Here is an 11,279-nt window from a genome sequence, read left to right on the forward strand (position 1 = left end):
AGGAAAAAAAAAAAAAATCAATTATCAAACTACAGTGAGAAGCAGAGAAGAGGAGGTAGTAATGCCAAGATTTCCAAGACCATCAGAATGACCATGCTGAGAAAAGGGAAGTCAGCTGCCAGAGCCAGTGCACACCACTGACCAGGCAATCTTTCAGCCAGCACCAGGACACCAATACTGACATTTTTTGCAAGTTCTAAAACATCTGCCATGCAACCTCCCCTCTGAGGCAAGAAAGCATAACACAACAGCACTGAAAATTAAACCATTGTCACAGAACTTCAGAATTTAGACTCTTTGGGTAGACTCACAGGGGTTGATGCAACTGCAACAACAGGAGAGGAATGTACAGCAAGCTTAAGGAATCTTCTGCTAACTTCTTGTTGTAGAATTCTTTCTATCGCTCCTAAGAAGATAATAATATTTTTCTGAAGTGCTATTTTGAGGAGTCTTTATATGATTTTAACTCTCTTCAATAGCATCAATATTTCTACTGAAGGTTTTGCAGTGTTCCACTAACATTTAAAATTTTGACCACCAACAGGTAATTCCTATGGGTCAAACATTTGCTTCAAATTGCCAAGAAGTAAATAAGAAAAAACTTTACCCTTTATTACAAAAGATGAATGAAATCCAAGCTGAAATGTTTAGATGATGTATGTTGATTCAAAATATATAACCCATTCATCTTGTCTGAATGGTCAGAAGCACTGACTGAAAGTGCTCAGGAATTTGTCCCTCTCTTTTCTTGTTAAATTTGAGAACAGATTAGAAATGGGAAAAGTCTACTACCACTGCCAGTCACTCTGCCCTTTGTGGCTTGTTTTTATAAAAAAAGCAAGCAAACCAAAGAGGCAAAACATTCTACCATACAAAGCATGGAAGGTTTATTAACTCATGGATTTGTATTTCTGCAAAAGGAACAACAAAAATAAGTATTTTATGTCCATATATGAAAGTTACTTTATTTTTTCATTTTTCATCTTTGAAGACTGCATGATAGATTCCCATTTTTGAGAATTGTAGCGTTTTGATCATACAAAAATCACAAAGAGGCCAATGATTGCTAAGGATGCAAAGTAAACCTTCTGGACTATAAAAACACAATAGAAGTAAGAACTGGATTTTGTTGTTTGAAGACTGTTTTCACTGTCAGGCATGCCTTTCACCTTAATATTAACTCCAGAAGTCAAAACAGTGTTATAATACTGTTCATCTTTAAATTTCAATTGTGGCAATAATTTTGTCTCTTCCGAAGATGGTTTTCAAGTTCTAATTTACAGTGACAAGACACCAAAAATATCCCAAAGAGTCCATGCCTGTTTAAAAATGAAATGCAAATAGAAGACATCTATTTGTAACATGTCAGTCCCTCTTTAAACAACTAACAAAGTGACCACCTTCTGCAAATCCATTACCCTGATAAAGGTTCACAGAAAAGAATTAACAGGTGAGGTGAGGCAAGTCAACTACAACAGCACCCCACAAAACCTCCAAATGCAGCTCATGTTTTTCAATGCTCTCAAACCAATCACATAGGGAAGGAAGAACTCCTTGTCTTCACCATAACCCTTGCCAAAAAACGGACCTTTCTTAATCACTTATCTTGCAAACATGATGTTCACCATTTTGATGATGAAGATCATTTGGATTTGGACAACCTGCACAGAATATGGATCACAGGAACACAGGCATACACTAAATCTTTTACTCTGGTTATGGCTGCTAGCATTTGACAATTATAGTTAATACTTCTGGTTAATTACTAATATTTTAAATCTTTGACTTTTCAGTTCATCAAAACAGCAGCTGGTACCGACACATAAAGGATACAGAATGAAGTTCCTGGGGATACAGACAATAATTTTTCATTTGAAATCACGAGGGCACAGCAACTCCTCTTACTCCACAAGGCAGAAAAGGAACCCTCACCGATAAGTCAGACCATCAAACCCCAAGTGCCTGAAATGGGAGTAACACCTTTTCCTTCCTTCACAAACAGGCCTGGCTGTCCTCATTCACTTCCCCAGTGGCCACCTGTCAGAGCTCTCGGCGCTCTGCCCACACATCCAAAGATCACACAGATATAAAGCAGCCCAAGAGGCAAGAGCTCACTCCCACACCCAAGCTCCCATCCCACAGGCAGCACTCAGCTTTCCAGGTGCTTTCCAGCAGCCTGCCAGAGGAGAGGTAGGACTACCCATGGCTGTCGGGGCAATCAGAGCAGAGGAGCCACTCCTGAACAGGAGTCAGAGCTCATCGTTTCCATTTCACTCAAATGTATTCTAAAATAATATTTAAAAAAAAACACCTAGGGAAAACTTGAAATCCTTGTGACTTAAGTCTAGCAACTATGTCTTTAAAAACATGATCGGACTATTCCAGGAGAAAAACACTAAATACACTGCTTAATCACATGAAACATGCTTTTTAAGAACTAGTTTCATAGCTCCAAGTCCATAAAGCATTCACACCGAACTCACACAGTATTTAGGCAAAAATGTTATTGCTTTACCAGATGGCAGTTCTTCAACAACAAAAAAATACATTTTCCTGTAGAAAACATCATTAATAGTCTCAATATACATGGTTTCCATTAGCTACTTGCTATGCACTTGTTTGTCAATTTTGCATCTTAAGTGAGAACATACAGTAATCAATGTCAAAGCAGAAACAGCTACACTTTAGGAAAAGAGCATATACTTAAATGAATGCTCAGAATGTTACAGCTCTGCTGAGAATCTGAGAAGCTCAGTCTTCTTTTTTTCTGCAAAATATAGCTGTCACTACTCCACATAATTGCTAACACAGAGAAACACGGAGTTACGCTGGTTCAGGATGTGCTGATCAGGGACACAGTCAATTTGGCTGTTCTCAAAGAATGGAATGTACTATGTTTACTTCTGGATTACACCACCAATTAAGGCAGATATTTTCGGTTTTTACTATAACCATTATTTTAGTTAAGTTAGAGACAAGGCTCTTCAGGAACAACTACTTTTTGTAAATAATTTTCTTGTAAATTTTGTGTAAAGTTACATTTTTCAATCTAACATGGATTTAAAATGAAAAATTTTAGATCAACAAACTTCTCATCTATCTTTACTAAATTTAAAGATAAGGATCAGCCTCAGCTGAGGGGGGGGGGGGGGGGAAGCCAACAACACATATCAATTCTATGTTTCTATGTAAGAATACAAGCTAAAGAAATATTCCCATTTGCTTATATCACATGTTGAGTCCCAGCTACCCAAAAGCACAATTTAAAAGTAGGTACAACATTCAAACAATCCCCCTGGTTGAACCTAAAAAAAGCCAAGTGCTGTGGAAACACGGGTTTAGATATCCAAGTGCCTTCCTGGACAGCCGACACAATTCCTTAGCCCACCGCAGCAGCGCTAACCCCAGCAGGGTGTGCCAGGGAGCCCAGGCGTGCCAGCCCGATTGCAGCCCTGCTCTCTGTCACCTGCAGTCACACTGACACCGCCTCCCAGCGCCACACATCTGGCGGGAGGAGACAAACTTCACAGCCAGCAGCAACAGCTTGGCCCTTCAGTTTGGTGTGAGGAGGGCAAAAAACAGCCACAGAACTGGTTGGTAAGGTAGACTGTCTTAAGTCATCTTTTAAGGCAAAAACTTGGCCACTGGAGAGAACTGGCCTGGTGGTCAGACTCAGCCCACACTTTGTCAGGTCATCAACACTGATCAACACTCTTCAGCACACACTCAATGCTGGCAACTCAGGGCAGGCTGCAGTTTATAATGTTTATATTTACATATATTTTTATATGCATGCATTAATAATGCAAAATGCATTTAAGCTGACACCCACTTGAAGTTCGTCTGCCAAGACTAACTGGCAAGGGACAAAGCAGACTCAGTACTGGAAGACCATGTTCACCATTATCACAATAAAATGTCACATTTTATTAGTATTAGTATACACACATACATATAAAAATTATACATATGCATATTAAGATATATATGTGTACACATCTGTACACAGATTATGTACCTATATCTGTGTATGTACATAGAATATTTCATTTTTACCACTGTCAGCTAATAGTAAATATTTGATTCACATTATCCAAAAAACCCAAAATGTCTTCTAAAGTGTGGAAAATCCGTACCATTTGTCAAATTCTCTGCAGAAGCATCCACATCAGAGAGAAACTGTATATGCAACTTTAAAGTATTGAAAGTGATTCAGTATAGATCCATATACATCTATATTCAAGAAGGATTAATTTTAATTTTAGAAGCAGTTTCTAAAACCCAGATCAATACTCCCCACAGGATGCCAAGTCACTCCTCCCCTCTGTAGGGATGGCCTTGAATCTGAGCAATACAAATTCACAGCAGTTGTTAATCTACAGGTAGATATTAACTACCTAATTGGAAATACTGCATTTTTCAGCAAATTTACATCCAAATTCCCTACTCATGGGCAATCCAGTCAAAGCAGTCAAAAAACACACAGACAGTGTGGGGTAAAACTTGGTTTTAGCAAGAGCAGGAGCAGCCATACACAAATAATCCTTTTGGAAGAAAGCAGGGGAATACACGAAGAGTTTGTACTCAATTTTCTCATCCATTTGGCCTGACTCACCAGGCTTATTTTCACTCCAACCCAAAAAACACACATGCCACTCACTGTCATTCTCCAGCTACTAAGAGTTTGCTCTGTCAGTGCTGTCTGACTAGGAGATGAAAGTCAAAGCTCTCCTGCTTCACAAGTCTGCTTCCATTCCTCTTCATTTGCACAATTTAAAAAGTTAGTTTGTTTACTTCTCCCTCTCCATTTCAGTTATGTCACTCAAGTAAATTGCTTATCTTGCAAGGTGCTCCCAAAGGGTTATACATGCACTGACTTGCCCTTTATTGAACTGTTTGTTATTTCTTGTGAACTGAAAAAGAAACAGGAACTGAAACTGCTTGAGCAGCAAGCTTCTACATTCTTCATTTAGTTTCTATTCACCTGAAAGAAATTTGATAACTTATTTCTTCATACTAAATAGCCAAATATAAAGGGCATAGGTAGATGATAACAATGTCAGTGAGAAGTATTGCAGGGAACAATGCACTGTATTTAACCATGATACCATCTAGAAAGCAAAGCCTCAGCCCACACCACAGCAGGCTGTGCTCCTGCATCTGTAAGCAAGCAGCTCTAAGACAGGGTGAACAGATGATGTGATGCTGCCCCTTCTCCTGCCTTCAGCCATGACTCCCAAACCCTCTTCCTTCCAGTGGGGCTGCTGTGGCTAGCCAGACTCCTGGTAAGCAAAGTAAAACTTGCTGAAAACTAAGGTCACTTCTTCCCAGTTCAGTTCCCAGAATCACAGCATTGCAGAGACAAGGACAGAACCGTGATGGCAAAAGACAGAGGGGAAGACGCGGGACTGCTCTAGCCCCAGCTAACTTGGATCAGCTGAATCTACTACCAAATTACATCTCTAACATGAAATTACACAAGTCAATCTAACAGTTCAGCAACACCTTTCTTTCTCTCACTTTCTCTACCACACAATCCCACAGTGCCATCGTGAACTCTCTGGCCCTGTTGCCAAGCTGATCCAACTCCCTGGTGCAGCTGGGCTTCTGTTCTGCAAGCAGAGAGCAGAATCAGCACATGGGGGACTCTGCTGGGCACCAGAGAAAAAAGTAAGAAGGGGAAGTTGAGGGATGGGAGATGTAGGAAAGGGACTGCAGAAGAAAGAGAACATTTTCCCTCTGGCAATAATGCACTGGTAAGTTAGCTCACCACATTCAACTGTGCTTTGTCCTCAGTAGGGAGGTGAACAAGCACTTCAAAAAGCTGCAACAGCAAGGCAGGTACCAGAACAGAGAGAAGGCAATTCACAGAGAAAAGGCAATTCACTCAACACCAACCCAAGAGTTTTGTCAACAAAATATTGTATGGGAAAGTAGAACTAGGAAACAAAATTAACAGAAGGAACATAAACAAGAATAACAAGTTAAACTGGAAAAAGGAAAAGAAACTAAAAGGAGAAAAAAAACCCCAAAACTAAGATGTTCAGATAAAGGAAGCTAAAATATGTTTTAGAAACCCTTACAGGTGCAAAACCTCACAGCTCACACACACGAGAGAGTGTCCTAATGAGGGCACAACTTTAAACATACCTATAAAAGCAAATTATTCATAAAGAGATGCTGAAGAGATTTCAGTAAAAGTGCAAACAGCTGATCTTCACACAAGAGTTAAAAACACAAGACAAATGAAAAGAGTGAAAGCACTGTCAGACAAACCCATTATGGCTAAGCACAGGGAAAATACATCCCAATGAGAAGACTGGGCAGACACAAGCGTGCAACAACTCTGGCTGATAATGTCCGTGTTGCTACAGGTGGAGTAGAACACATTTAACAATAAATTCCACACGCTCCTCAAGGAAATCTCTCAGAATCTTAGAAAGCAGTGTAAGACATCCTATTGCAAGCATTAGATGCACATTCTCAAGCTGAAAAAAATTATCTGTAATATCTAGTTTAAAATCTGCTACCCCAAAGATGAGAAAATAAACGAAGCATTATAAAGAATCAGAAAAGAAATACCAGCCCCGTTGAAGGGGCTTTCTGTGAACCTCTGAGCAGCATTACCCTTGACTCCTGAAAGCAGTGAGTAATCCAGGATCCCTAGGTCCAGAAGCAAGGCAGGCAGCAGCCAGCACACTCACTTCAGAGGCAAGCCAACACTCAAGTCTGCAGCTGCTTCTATGTTTTACATTAAAGCACCACTGTCTAAAAGATGCAAGATCCACGTGTGGCTGTGGAGCTCCCTCAATGACCAGCAGTACACTGGACACTGTTTGCAGGCTGCTCCTCAGGTCTCTGCAAGGTTCACACAGAGCCCACATACCCAAGACACAGTTCTGAACTTCAGTCAGGACAAGGACTGGAAGTTCACTGCTGCAAAGACAACTCCTTTTTTGGATTTGCTCTCAGATGAGGACAAAACGGGTACAGAAGGGCCTCTGCAGGGCAGGAGGCTATGTGTTTTCCCACAACAAGTTTTTACTTCTTTTTAGAAGTAACTTTTAGTTCACCTGTGATACTTTTGCCTTCCAGCTATCAAAGAATCAATAATTTTGTAAACTCTGTACTCTGATTACAGAAAATTGAAATGAACTGAGAAAGACTGGTTCATCAATACTTCACAGCACCTTATTCAAATATCTCCCAAAGGCTTCAGCAACAATCTAATCTAATCTACATGAACTTTTATGACATTGTAAAATAATTCATCTGGTCCAACATAAACACAGCTATTAAATAAGACAGCAATAACTTTGCTATAAATCATTCCAAGCAGCTTGAGGAGGTTTGAATGCAGACTCCCAAATGCCACATGATGCAGTCTATTTACTCTGTCACTATAATCCAATACAAAAGTCACTAATATCACAAGATTAACCATGTGCAATCAGGTTTTAACATGATTGTTCACAGTATTTTCTTACTAACTCCTCTTTTAATGTGTTGTTTAAAATTTTATAACAAATTGCCTTGCATAAATAAGTGCTATATGCCCAACAGGTTACAATGGCATTAGAAATACTGCACATTTTCTAGCTACAAAAATCACAACTGAATCACAGATTTGTTTTACATGCCTGAGACAAATGCACAGGAATCTCTTCACCAAAAAAGCAACTCATTTTCACAGCATTGCTTCTCTACAGCTTTTAAAACTAATGTGACAGAAAGAATCACTTTAATACTTATTAGGGAAAAAGCAAGATGACATACTTCAGTCTAGGGCTCAGCTCCCTCCCATGTGTCTAGGGAAGTGAAATGGTGATAAAATACAGCAAATCAGTGTTCTAAAGGCTGCCCGTATCAGCCCGTATCACCACTTCGGTATTTTGGTCAGTTATTTTCATCTCATTTGCAAAGCACATGGAATGCAGATAAATGGAACAAATACTCTGGAAATTAGTCAGTTAACTCCTAAAACTATCCACAGTACTAATCTTCACAGGATAATCCCATCATCTTCTAAATCAGAAGGTATCCATAAACTATCCATAGTATTAACCTTCACAGGATAATCCCATCATCTCCTAATCCTAAATCAGAAGGGATTTTCAGATAAACACCAAATTACCAAAAAAACCCTTGGAGGTAGAGAAGAAGTTAGTGCAGTTGGACTTTTCCTAGGGGACTTTCCAATGTAAGGTGAACTCAACCAAGCATCCAGCACAGATGTTTGGAACAATATCAAACTTCAAAAGGCAGGGAGGCACTGATAGTGATAAACTGAATTTAGCATCAGTATAAATGCAGAGAGTACTGCACAAAGTTTATTACACGTGGGGGGTGTATTTATGAACCAACTGCCTCAACAAATTGTCTCTGTGCACAAATACACAGGGCTATGTTCTGCGCAACTGAGCTTATAGAGGGGCTTATATGGCTCTGTCTTACAATGCAGAAGATACCAAAGGTCACAGTTAAATGAGCAACTGACTTCCTGCACTCTGTTTTTCTTTCTCATTTGCTCATAGGCCTTCCAATGAACTCTAAAACATTAGATTTTTTTTTCTTCTCTTGAAACAACTTCCATGGTGAGGATGGGAATCTACTAATCTAATTCGTGTAGACCCTGGAAGATGCTGTGATAAGTCCATCATAAAAAGATTTTTGGTTTAATAAAATTTCTTGATCTCAGTTTTTGTTTTTTTTTACTGCAATGACTAACTAGTATGCTAAATAAAAGATATCTATGACAAAGGCAGTATCTCCATCATTACAGTGAACAATTCCTAAGTGTGCTCTGACAAGTCATCTACTCAAACATCAGGTATTTCTAAATATAGTATCTTCATGTTTTGAAATTAAAGAACAAGTGCTCTTAATATTATTCTTAGTATCAAAACATTTAAAAATAACAAACACGGCTTTAAATTCTTAAAGCTGCCAGACTTGCTTTTAAGTGTCCCTCTTTCCACCACAGTTTTCCTTCCTCTGCCTAAGTTTTCCGTAGGCCATGAACTAATGACTGTTTTCCACTGCATTTCATCTCTCTCAAGACAGTGCAAGTCTGTAGTTTAAACAGACATTTCTACAGCACTGCAACACTTGAGTTCTCTTCTAAACTGCCTAGGAAAAAAAAATTACATTTCATTCTTCCTGATCTAGCCAATCTGTGAATCTAACCATCTGATCTAATAATCCAAAGTCTGTATCTTAAGCAATTTCTGCATCTCAGGCTTGTAATACAACTTTATACAGGAAATACATCCAGTACATTCCACAAAATTACTGCGCACATGCGACCTTTCCTGAGAAGTGATGCCATTATTGCAATCTGAAAGAATACCTCTATCACTTCAAAAGGTGACAAAAGTTACCATTCAGTTGGTGCAAGAAGGGAAAAAAAGTTTAGAAAGTTTTTATCTAATATCAAGAATTAAATATTTGTGTGACAAATGAACACACATCCCCTCATCATATTTTACCAGAAGTAGGGTGATTATCTTAAGCAATTTTACCATTCCCCTCAAAAAATGCAGAGCAAACCAAAGCACACCGCACTCGAAGAAAAGCTTTCTGAACCCAAAAACCACGCAGGATCAGTTCACACGAACACTGAAAGGAACTCGGGGCCGGTACCAGAATAACCGAGCCTGGATGCTCGGTAAGGTGAAGGAGGGGACACTCACTCCTCAGACGGAGAATGCCTCACTTCCAGCGCGTCCCACCGGGCCGCAGCTCTCCCCAAGCCCGCGGGCAAGCCCCGCACCCGGGCGGCCCGGCAGCGGGGGAGCCCCGGTGTCCTCCCGGGGCAGAGGCCGCCGGACCCGCCGGGACGGGGCTGCGCCCCTCGCAGCCGGTGACAGCGCCCTTGTCACCCGCTGCCGTGTGACACTCCCAGGCTGGGCTGTCCCGGCAGCATCTGCCCGACACCCACCCCCAAGCGAGAGGAAGGCACAGGAGCCTGGAGGAAACCAGGGGAAAGTGACGAGGAACACCAGGGAAAGCAGCTCCGCTTGCGGCAGGCACGCAAGGAGCCCGGCGCGGCAGAGGCAGGGGGGGCGGCCGGGCCGCAGGCAGGCTGGGCCCGCCGGCAGGCTGAGGCCCCCGGGCAGGGTCCCCGGGCGCCCGCTCCTCCGGCGGAGGCGGTGCGGCAGCCGCCACCGGGCGAGACACCACCGGACCGCTCAGGGCGCAGCTTGCCCTGCCGGCACACGGCGGCTCGCCGCCCGTCCGGCCGCGGGGCAGGTGCCGGCGCCCCGGACGCGGCGCAGCCCGCGGCCGTCCCACCCCAGCGCCGCGCACAAACTTTCTCGCTCCGGCCCCGCGCCGCTCCCTCCCCGTGCGGCGGGGGGAGCGGCAGCCGCCGCGACCAATGGCGCCGCGCGCCGCAGCCCCCCGGCCAATGAGCGGCGGCGGGAGGCGGGACCGCCGGCTGTCCCCGCGGCGGGGGGAGCGTCCCGGCAGCGCCGGCTCGGCCGCCCGGACCCCCGGGACCCCCCGGGCCCGCCGCCGCTCGCGGCCCCCCCACTGCCCCGCTCACCGAGCAGCCTGGCTCCGCCCGCTCCTGGCGCGGGAGACCGGGACCGGCCCCCGCTCCTCCCCGGCTTCTCCGGCGCCTCGAGCCCGGAGCCGCGCCGGCGCTGGCAGCAGGCGCCTAGCGGAGCTCCTGGCGGGCGGCGCAGGCACCGGCAGCAGCCCCGACCTGCTCTCCACCCCCCGCCGCTCCTGCCAGGCCCGTAAACATCCCGGCATCCCCGAGGATGGGGCGGGGCGGCCTCCCGGCCCCGCCTCGCTCCTCTCCCCCCGCCCGGCCGGAGGCGCGGTGTCCGCCCGGCCGGCCGCGGTCGGTCCCGGCGGGCCGGGTCCGGCTGTGCGCGGGAGCTCGCAGCTCCTCTGGAAATGATCGGGGTTGTAGCTGCGGTGAGATAAAGAGTGCTCATCCCGGCGTGTTCGTGCCGTGAGCACGGCGGGGCCCGGGCACTGCGGTTACGCAGCGGGCACGGGAAGCTCCCGAAGCAGGAGCGGCCGGGAGCGGGAGGAGCACCGGCTCCGGCCTCTGGAGCAGGGACTGGCCCTACTGTTCTGAGCAGCACCGCTCTGAGGCTTGGGCCTGCCAGATTTAAAAGCGCAGCATGCCAGACTTGCTCATTTTGAATTTGAGTTGTGATAGTCAATCTGCCAGACATTTGATATTAACTGAGTCCATCAGCTGGAAGTGACACAAACTCCTTTTTGCTATACTGGGAGAAATAAAAGTGACGGGAACAAAAAAC

At 44.2% G+C, this 11,279-nt stretch overlaps 1 protein-coding gene across 2 annotated transcripts in view; it reads right to left on the minus strand.

Moving 5' to 3' along the window:
- NEK7 (NIMA related kinase 7) overlaps positions 1 to 10,716 on the minus strand; it is a 68,348-nt gene extending 57,632 nt beyond the window's left edge. The window contains exon 1 of one of the 2 annotated variants that reach the window (XM_084211786.1): positions 10,547 to 10,716. The gene's annotated coding sequence lies outside the window, so the exon portion shown is untranslated. Of the gene's footprint in view, positions 1 to 9,692; positions 9,890 to 10,546 lie in introns of those variants that run through there. The other variant, XM_084211787.1, reaches the window with a different exon arrangement.
- Between the last annotated feature and the right edge of the window lie 563 nt (positions 10,717 to 11,279).

Source organism: Fringilla coelebs (assembly GCF_963513975.1).
Source record: "Fringilla coelebs genome assembly, chromosome: 9".
Taxonomy (NCBI): Eukaryota; Metazoa; Chordata; class Aves; order Passeriformes; family Fringillidae; genus Fringilla; species Fringilla coelebs.